This window comes from Halichoeres trimaculatus, unplaced genomic scaffold, assembly GCF_033239565.1.
Source record: "Halichoeres trimaculatus isolate MK-OKI-2021-1 unplaced genomic scaffold, fHalTri1.1 fHalTri1_scaffold_19, whole genome shotgun sequence".
NCBI lineage: Eukaryota > Metazoa > Chordata > Actinopteri > Labriformes > Labridae > Halichoeres > Halichoeres trimaculatus.
Window position 1 is genome coordinate 21,269,930 of NW_027437197.1, and position 10,304 is coordinate 21,280,233.

The following is a 10,304-nucleotide window of genomic DNA, read 5'->3' on the forward strand; positions in this document are numbered from 1 at the left end:
TATTAGAGCTAAACCGATTAGCTAGCAGGGCCAATCACAGTCAGTCCAAAAGTGAAGAGTGAAAGGGTTTCAACTGCAATATGTTATCCAAGCTGTATAGTTTGGACAGTTGAAAAATCATTTAATAAATAAAAAAGGGAAAAATAAATAAATAAATAAATAAAAAATCAACCAATGTTTTTTTGTAATTGTATGAAATATTTACAGCCCTTGTCTTCCCATTAGCAAATGTAACATCTTTATTATTCTTTTTTTGCTAAAAAAAAAAAAAAAAACCTCAAGATTTTAATTTCCTCAGAGATATCAGATTTTTTTTAAACTAGGTGAATGAAAATGAAAAAAAAATATTTTTGAATATTTATCTCAGCATTTTAATCAGCTAGAGAGACTGGAAGTAGACAGGTAAGAGTGATAACACCATGCAGTAAATGATAGCAGGAGATAATAGAGGACGACTGAGGCCTCTGTACATGGGGCGCATGCCTCCACCACCAGGTCAACAATGCTTCCCTCTTTTACTTTCACATTTTTTGTCTGCTGTTGGCAATAACCACAGCTGGTAAAAGAATTTCCACATTAGATAACATGACAGGAACAATAATACAAATCTATTATAGACCGGTGGTTCCCGAGTGGGGGTCGTGAAACGCCTTCCAAAATCAAAAACCATTGGCAACTGCATATCTCATCCAAAAATGATGGTTATCTTTTTATAAAACCACGCAAACAGAAAATCTGTTTTCTATGTTTCTATTATATTATATTATATATATAGCAGACCTAAGATACACTTATAAATAAAAAGAGACCAATGTTTCAGTCTGCATGACGGTGGAGAAGACAAGCCTACAGGAGAATCTAGCAAGCACTGATGAGTCAATGCTTTAAGACCTGTGATAAGTGAACATAGGTAGTCTATTTTTTGAATGATCAGCTAAATTAAGCATCTCATGCTTTTACCTCCACCAAGGAGGTCATGTTTTTGAGAGAGTTTGTCTGTTTGTCTGTGAACAACATAACTCAAAAAGTAACCGAGTTTTGATGAAATTTCCAGGAAATCTTCAAAATGAGATAAGGAAGAAGTGATTAAATTTTGGAGGTGATCCGGATCACCGTCTGGATCCAGGATATTTGTAAAGGATTCTTTATCATTGTGAGATAGAGCCGTTTTCACCATTTGTGTATATAACTTCACCATAAATGGTCGGATTGCTTTGCAAAACAAAACAAGACAAGGTCACCATAATTTCTGACAGATGTAAAAGTACGATCCAGATCCTGACAATATTCTGGATCCTATGGTAAGGAATTTAAAATATGTACTGGGTCATCATAATTTTCAACACTGTCAAGTAACAAATTATCATACAAACCTGCAACTAACAAATTGTAGCAGACAGTCTGCTGAAAGGGAGTATAACATTAAAGTAGGACTAAAGAGTTGGTGACAATCACAATATGCTTGGTGGAGGTCTGTGCTCTCTGAGTGTATTTTTAGTTTAAATTTTGTTTTTGGATTGTCTTATCATTGTATTCCCACAGCAGAGGGTCTCCAGTTGCCCACACCACTATTTTGTAGGTATAGGTCAGGGGTGGCCAACCTGTGGCTCGCGAGCCGCATGTGGCTCTTTACTTTTAGGTGTGCGGCTCTTCAATCCATTCATAAAAAAATATGTATAGATATACAGTTATGAGTGGTGGTGTGATGATCAATCTAAAATGTTGATATATTGATGCCAATGTTGAGATCTGTATTGATCAATGCTTGGGTGATGGAATTGATACTTAAGTTTCGGTTTCTCTTCACTACATGTGCTCCTCTCATTGCTCATGTGCAATGTAGATAGATAGATAGATAGATAGATAGATAGATAGATAGATAGATAGATAGATAGATAGATAGATAGATAGATAGATAGATAGATAGATGGACATGTACTGCTTTTCATTTTATGTCATTTCGTTTATGTGTGAAAGGAAGAGCATTTGTAAGACCACGTGTGTGATGTGGCTCTTTGTAGTACCATGGTCATTTTTGTGGCTCTTGGTCTCTGACTGGTTGGCCACCCCTGGTATAGATATATTTTTTGCTATAGACAAAACTCTCAATGTCAACTTTCTTGGTTTAAAAGTATTTAAAATCTGACATTAGTTAAAAATGAACGTTAATACCGTTTCAGATGAATGTCAGATTTTTCTGTTTTAACTCTTGAACTGGTTTAAAACTCAAATGTCCGGTTATATCAGGTTTAAAAAAGCTTTTCAGATCTATATATAGATATAATATGCATTATACATTATATGAGTACATCTTTTCTTGTCATCTATTATTCATCAGATGCACATGAGTGGTTGTATACGCTACACACACACACACACACACACACACACACACTCAGCCTGTCTGACTTGCATGTGCTCTGGTTCTGGTTCTCCACTCGTGTGTGTTAATATGCTCCCCATGAGGCGCTGCAGGCTGTGGTAATTATAGAAGCTCAGCTAGCAGACACATCATAAGAGAGAGGTACGTTTAAAGCTGTGGTATGAAAACACTGTATGTATGCAAGCATGCTTTCACACACACACACTCACACACACATACCACAATATGTCAGCACAGTCTGTCAACACTGCAGACGTGAAGAAATGATCTGGTTTTTCATGAAGTCCTCGTGTTAAGGCTCTTTCGTGATGTTTTGCATCCTTCGTTCTGTAAAAGGTGAAGATAAATTTATCTTTTTCTAAATGTGACTCAATGACGAGAGAGGTTTGGTACAGGAGTTAATCTGAGCCCCTCCCCTCCATAATACCCCCTGCCCAAATATAAAGGAGATGTGGGGCTTAACCTACTTCTCAGCAGAATCCTAGTCCTAAAACTGGCAGATGAGTCCATCCATAAACCCTCCACTTTATCTCCATCAGAGCCAACAGAACAGAGGGCCCGGAAAAGATGGAGGCTGCTTACTTTCCTAATCAAGCTGAGTCGTCCTTATTGGCATTTACAGTCTGATATAGATGTGAGGCCTGCCAGGCGGCTCTCTGTGTGACAAGCTGGGCCTGTGTGTGCCGCACAGGAGGCTACGGATGGGATGGAGGCAGGGCCTGTGGAGCTCAGACAGTGTCATTACAGAAATGTCAGTCAGGAGGAAGGAGAGGAGGAGAGGGCCTGAGGGAGGAGAGGAGGGAGGAGGATGGAAGGAGACGTAGAGAGAGTGGGACAGCGGGGGAAAGACATTCATGTTCACATCGTTTCCCCTTCGCCCAACGTTTGTTGTTTGGCTTTTTCCGCTCAGCTGCCCTTCAATGGCTGCACGCGACGCGAACACTCAGCAGAGAGACAGAAATGTGAAGGCTATTTTTAAAACAGCTTTAAGGCAGGCATTACTGTAGACCCCGCACACCTGCGCACAACGTGTTTCCTTTATCCCACTAAACTTTGAAAGGTGATGACATTTTACCCCAAAAATGAAGCTTTATTTCGTGATTAGTTAAATTTAAAGCTGCAAACAAAAACTGCTATTTCTCACTGAATCACCATATCTATAAAAGATGAACACAAGAGGCCGATGTGACCACCTCAAGAGTCCCGTTTGGTCCAAAATGCAACCAAAATGACCCAAATCTCCAAAGTGGGTGGGTGAATTAAGAAGTTATCATGATTTTAAAGATAATCACTTCTTTTTTCATATCACAGCAGCCCGTTCAAACAGCTGACACTTGGAGTAACTCCTCAGCAGCAGTTCCCCAACAACACAATCAATCTTTACATGCTCAATGTTACGAAACACAGCAATGAGCTTACTCATTAAGCCTGATGGGACAGAGCCGGAGCCACTGCTATACAAATGTGACCAAAAAACAAACAAATCGAGTCTCCGGGGGCCGGGATTAGAGAGATCAGACCAGCTGTAAGGCTACACTGCTGCTGCTGCTGCTACACATGTCAATTACATAAATACAGATTCCTGTCTCTACCCCAGAATCAGGACCCCACCAGACTCCTCTGTGGCCATGCTTGGCGACGTGGCACCCTGAGGATCACGTTTTGATACTAACACCTGAACAAACTCTGTGTTACCGTGAAGCAGCAGCTCCACGCTTGATGACTGTTTCAAAATAAAGAAAGACAAGATATTACATGATATATGTTTTTCTCATGTCTCGAACAATCAGGCCAAAGTGACACTGGGAGTTTTTAAAGAAAGGTGAAAGATGCCTTTAAAAAGGTGCATCATTATCACAGCAGCACAAAAAAGACAAATAGTTTGCAATTAAGCAATACACATAGTGACGGTGCTGATTTGGAGAGCTTAGTTTAGCGCCAAATCGTTACAAACGTTTTCTCTTCACATAAACAGGTATAGACCCGTTAATGTTTATAAAATTGTATTAACAGAAATCCAACATCAAGACCAAATAAAGAGTCTAATCTTATCTCAACCCACCATAAGTACAGAGCTTTGCAGCATTTAGCAAGTTACAATGGAGAGGAAAAACTTCCCTTTAACAGGCAGAAACCTCGGACAGAACCAGACTCATGTTAGACAGACATCTGCCTCATTGAGTAGACGCAAACTGTTTTGAGAAATACAAATTAAACTGTCATGACACTTAAACCAACCTCATCAGCAACAAAGATCACCAGTATGACGAAAATGGTGCAGACTTTTTGTTCACATTTTTTTTTTTTATGACGGTGTTTTTGGGCCTTAAAAAAGTTTTAGAAAAGCTAAATATTTAATGATGGGTACCTTTCATTTGCATAAATACGGTCAGGGGCGGACTGGCCATCTAGACAATCTGGAGAAGTCCAGAACGGCCGGTGCTGCCGGTCCGCTGACAGCTGGTTCGACCGGTGACAGCCCGGTACTACAGATGGAATTCTTTCGGTACCTATAAAGGTACCTAATTTGATGCCCGTCCCTATAAAATTTCCAAGATAAAGTTAAAAAATGTTTGAGAATGAGGGAACAAAGTTGTGAGATTCTGGTCAAAAAGTTGTAAAAAAACTTTGCAACATCCTGGTTATGCTGAAAAAAGTAAACACTACACATTTGGAGTATAACTTTAGTCTTAAAATGTGAACATTTGAGTCTCTTTTATTGCAAATTTGCTCCTTTATTTTTAAAATGTTTGACTTCCGCAGCCTTATCCTCGTGAATTGACTTTTTCTTGCAAATTTGCCACAGTATTCTTGTAAAACTGTGACTTATTGCCAAACTACATCTATTCTGGTGAATTAGTGAATCCTTTCTGCATGTCTATGACTTTTTATCATAATTTGTGTTTACTTATTGCAAACCTGCCATGTTCAAAATTGTAAATATTGCTTCTTAACATTTGCAACACTGTCCTTGTAAATTTGTTACTCATTTTTGCAGATATTTTATGCTTTTACTGCAAATTTGCAACTTTATTCATGCATTTTTAACTTTGCAACTTTATTTATATAGATTTGTGACCTTTTTGTTATTGTTGATATTATCATTATTTGAGACTTTATTCCTGCAAATCTGCGACTCTTCGAACACATATGATGACTTCCCTGGTTTAATTTTCACTACACTGGCCCTTCATGCCATCCCAGTTTTCAGTTATCTCTCATATCTACAAAAAAGGGGTATGATCTACCACTTTCTTGTAACTTAAACTGCCGTCCTGTTAGTTTAATCCAAATTCAGATGCCGTGTCAGACGCTTTCACATCAGTAGCAATCATCTTAGTTATTTATGAAAACACCTCAGGGCTGTTAAAGCTCAGCCGTTTTCATTAAAGGTTTGTGATCGGCCTGACCTCAATCAGTCTGAACAAGAGAGGGACCAGATGCGCCTGCCTGAAAAATTAACCAAGAACTCTCAGATTTGGCAGAGTCCCATGATGAATATGTATGTTTCTGTTTTACAAACAGCGTCCCCGCCATCATCCTCCAAGTGAGAGTTATGATTTCTGCTGATGATGGGCAGTAAGGGAGGAAATACCTGGACTCCACTTCTCTGTCTAATGGCTGGAAATGAAACAGATGTTGCTGTTTCCTCAAAAAAGACCTTCACTTTTCTTGTTTACTGCTGAAATGAAAACAACGAGCTCATTATCAAAGGCGTCACAGCTCAGGCTCAATGCCACCGCTCTCCTTGTTACATAAAAATATGAACCAAGAGGCTTTATAAGGCTGACCTGACCCACAGCTGCTGAAACTGTGAGTTTGGTGTTGGGTGTCTCTGTGCCATAGTTAAGAACACCTGAGAGGTGTAGCCCTCAACACGCAGTCAGAGGAGGGACTGCATTTGGCTGATTGGAGCTGAGCGTGACCTGTAACTGCACCACAGCAGATAGAAGAGAGGCGAGGCCATTACAAACACACATGTGGACACTTACTGGAAACGTCGCACTCAGCACAATCAGAGAGGAACATAATGCCGACAGCACACAGCATCCAACGCTCACACGTGTAACCCTCTCCACACTGCTCCACGCTTGCTGACTGTCAGAGTGTGTGGCACAGAAATGAAAAGCAGCCCAACCGTAAAACTGTTGTGACATCAAGTCGTCACAAGAGGCGGATGAATGATTGCATGTGATTTGTGTCAGATGGCTGCTGAGGGCTGCTGCACTGCTCACATAAAGCTGTCTGACACAACAGGCCGGACATAAACGCAGCTTTTGTCAAGTTTTAGTTTATGACAGGCAACTTGTTTGGTTATTTAGGGAGGCTGAGTTTAAGGACAGAGGTGAGGAATAAAGTCTGAGGGGAGTGAAGACCCTGAAGGTTCTCAGCTTGACTCAACACTCTGGTTTCTTAAAGCAAAGGTTGTATCTGTGTTATAAAGTGGTCACGTAGTTCTCAAAAGGACTACAAATTTTGGATGTTGGACTACAAATCTTCTCACAGTGAAAGCATAACAAAGTATGTGATCATTTTAATTTCCTTTTTTTATAATGTACAGCATTTTCACTCTTTCACTGCCATTGACGTTAATAGACGTCATTTCATTGCGGAACGTTGCCAGCTAAAGAACAGAAAAAGGTAGGGACAGTCTTTTTTTTTGATGAAAGAAGAGTCTACTCTTTATTTCGGTAGTTTCTGTGTTTACAGAGTCATAGAACTCGATATTCTGTGGGTCTTGAAAGTTAGGTCAAAATGCGCAGTTAATGAGTTAAAGGTAATTACAACCAAGGTTATGATTGCTAACTAAAACGAAACTAAAAATGAAAACTAAAATTTAAAATACATTGCAGTTAACTCAAACTAATAAAAACTAGGAAAGAAAACAAAAACGATAAGTGAACTAAAACTGTATCTTGTGTCACAAAACTAACTGAAACTAACCAAAATTAAAGACAAAATTCCCGTAGTTATAGTTTTTGACAATATTAATAGCCTTTAGGATTTAAATTAATCCAACACATTTTCTCAACCAGTTTTACGACAGTTTTCGGTAGTTGTCAGCGCCGTACGGCACCATCACAGCGACGTACTGGGACGTGCTTGTTTACTGCACTGACTGGTTGTGCGCTGTGCTGCGACAAAACATAGAGGAGCCATGAATCAGAGCATCTGTAATAGTTTAATTGTTACAGAGTCCAAGTTTCTAATTATTAAAGCTCATATTATATTGTTTTATATAATTTATGTTTTTATTATTTTTATTTAATTCATGTTAACATTACTTAATATATTTTATGTTTATATTATTTTCTTGTGTTTAATGCAGCAGCCAACAGTTCAGTATCAGCATTGACTGAGCAGTTGGCACTATGTTGGACTTGAAAATAAACTGTATCACAAAATATTTACTCTGACCTTTTTGAATCCTGCACCTGGTTAATAAGGTATGAAAAAACTAAAACTAAACTAAAACTAAGCCTTGTTGCAAAAATTAAAACTAAATAAAAACTAGAATGCCCGCTCCAAAACTAATTAAAACTAAACTATAATGGGAAAAAATGTCAAAACTAACTAAAACTAAACTATAATGACAAATCCAAAACTATTTTAACCTTGATTACAACACATTTTAACAAGTATCTATTGTTTAACATTACAGTTACGCCATACTTGAAATTTAAGAGTATTACTTCTAACTGTAGTTGCATAAAACTCGTTCAGGTCAAGATTTTGGACTTGAATTGTGTTTTCATGTGGCAAGATTTAATATGATGTAAAACAAAAACTCAAAGAGTTTAATCTTAAATGGTAAGAAAAAAAAATCCTATCCACAAATGAAGCAATGTGTAACTACAAGGCAAAATATCCTCACATGTTGGACCATGAAATGTTAAATCAAACAGAGGACTCAGACAGAACATTATGCTGCTGTCTCCTCTCAGCCACGTACTCAAACATGAAAACAAAAGCACATTCTGACTAACATGTTTCTCAAAAACAAACCTTTCTTCACCACCCACTATAATTTAGCCTCCACTCCTGCAGCCTGTAATTTCCCTCTTCTCTACTCCGACTCTTTCCCCAAACAAGTCAGGATTCAGCAACATATTACCCACTCTGTTACATAATGATAGCGAAACTACAACCTTTTAATACTGCATTATATCTGCTGCGTGACTCCCCGTGCAGAAACTAAAGGTACCGCCTCTGTCTGCTGGCAGTCAGCACAGGAGGTGTTTATTAGCAGCTGAGGTTTCATTCATAAACACTATAAACAGTTGTCGTAGCAGAGCCTCGTCGTCGCGTTAATGCTTACAGCTCCTCTGACAGCTGCCCCATCAGCGCATTCAGTGTCATCCCACAATAACACAAAATCCCCCAACGCCCAAATGTAACATGTGTAGAGTTTAAAGTGTCACAGTTATGATAAAAGTCACAGAAACATAAATATTACCGTTCAGCAGCGCTGAATCTTTCAGAGATGTCCGACTGCTCGCTCCCTCTCTGCTCGGTCCATCTATTTACTGTCCACAATCCACTGGGGTAGTCTTGTGAGCGTCCTACGTCACTTCCGGACAGACTGGACCCGCACACCTGTGGACGCCGGCGTTTACGCAATCAAAGATCGTCTATAAAGAAGACAACCACACAGCAGCAAATCATCACAGGACGTTATCTGCTAACCTAAACCTGAAGTTTAAGAAGTGTTTTAATTGATTATTTTCTCTTTTTACTTAATTTAAATGTTTACATGTTAAAAAAAGTAAAGATAAGCAGCTTCAATTTTAAACATTAAATGGATGTTGTAAAATGTGTTTTCTCAATCATGAAACTTCACTAAAGTTTTTCAGGAAGTTAAGATTAGTGCTTTGTTGACACTATTTGCAGATGTTAGTTTTATAAACACAATATTCTTATAACTTCAATTTGTGTTACAGCAAGAGGAAACATTTGGCATTGCGAGAACTTCTAATTTAAAAACATATATATATATATATATATATATATATATATATATATATATATATATATATATATATATATATATATATATATTTTTTTTTTTTTTTTTTATCGAATACTTGCAGCAGTGGCGTGCACAGACATTTGAAGGGCCAGGGCAAAAATAAAAAATAAATAAATTTAAAAAAGTATATACAGTGTTCTCTCTATCAAGGGCACACTTCAACAATTGGACCACAACCTGGTAGGGGTCGTGAAAGGAGCATCTGACACCATTCATTATAAGAAACTCAATTTTGAAGTGAAAAAAGTTAGATACACATCTGAATCTTTCTGGCATTGTCTGGAAATATTGACCATATTTTCCGTATGTATGTTTAACAGTTAAACTGTTTTTAGTGGTTTTCTAGCAATCTTGAATTACTTTAAATGGGTCAGCCCTGTCAAAATAAATAAATAAATAAATACAATAAAAAAAAAAGCAAAAGCAAGAAGAAATTTTAAAAAGTCAGGATATGACCTAATATGTTTCAGTGTAGGTTTGGGCATTCTCCCTATTTTTTATTTTTTTTTCAGCATTTTCCTCATGTTGAATTTCTTTATTTATGTGCTTTAATGTTTGGCACACTATATCCGTGTGAAAATGAAACAATGATTCATAAGTAATCAGTTTTTACAACCCACAAACATATTTGTATAAATTTGTGAGTGACATGAGGTGTATGGTCTTGATTAATGTGAGAAACTTTCATTTACCTCTACAATTTACTTGTAGCATCAACCAGTATCAGTATCAAGCATATATCTTTATTACATCCACAGCTTCTGCTCACGTTTTGTTTTCATGCAACTCATTCCTGAGAACTGACCAAACGCACAATTCCCTCATGTATTTGCACGCTGAACCAGAACTGTTTGTTGCGTCATTGACAGTCCAACAACAATCCAAAACCAC

At 37.9% G+C, this 10,304-nt stretch overlaps 1 protein-coding gene across 2 annotated transcripts in view; it reads right to left on the reverse strand.

Moving 5' to 3' along the window:
- The window catches only part of map3k13 (mitogen-activated protein kinase kinase kinase 13), a 40,947-nt gene extending 32,021 nt beyond the window's left edge, over positions 1–8,926 (reverse strand). Inside the window, exon 1 of one of the 2 annotated variants that reach the window (XM_074694799.1) lies at positions 8,841–8,926. The gene's annotated coding sequence lies outside the window, so the exon portion shown is untranslated. The remainder of the gene's footprint in view (positions 1–8,840) is intronic. The other variant, XM_074694801.1, reaches the window with a different exon arrangement.
- Positions 8,927–10,304: the final 1,378 nt, after the last annotated feature.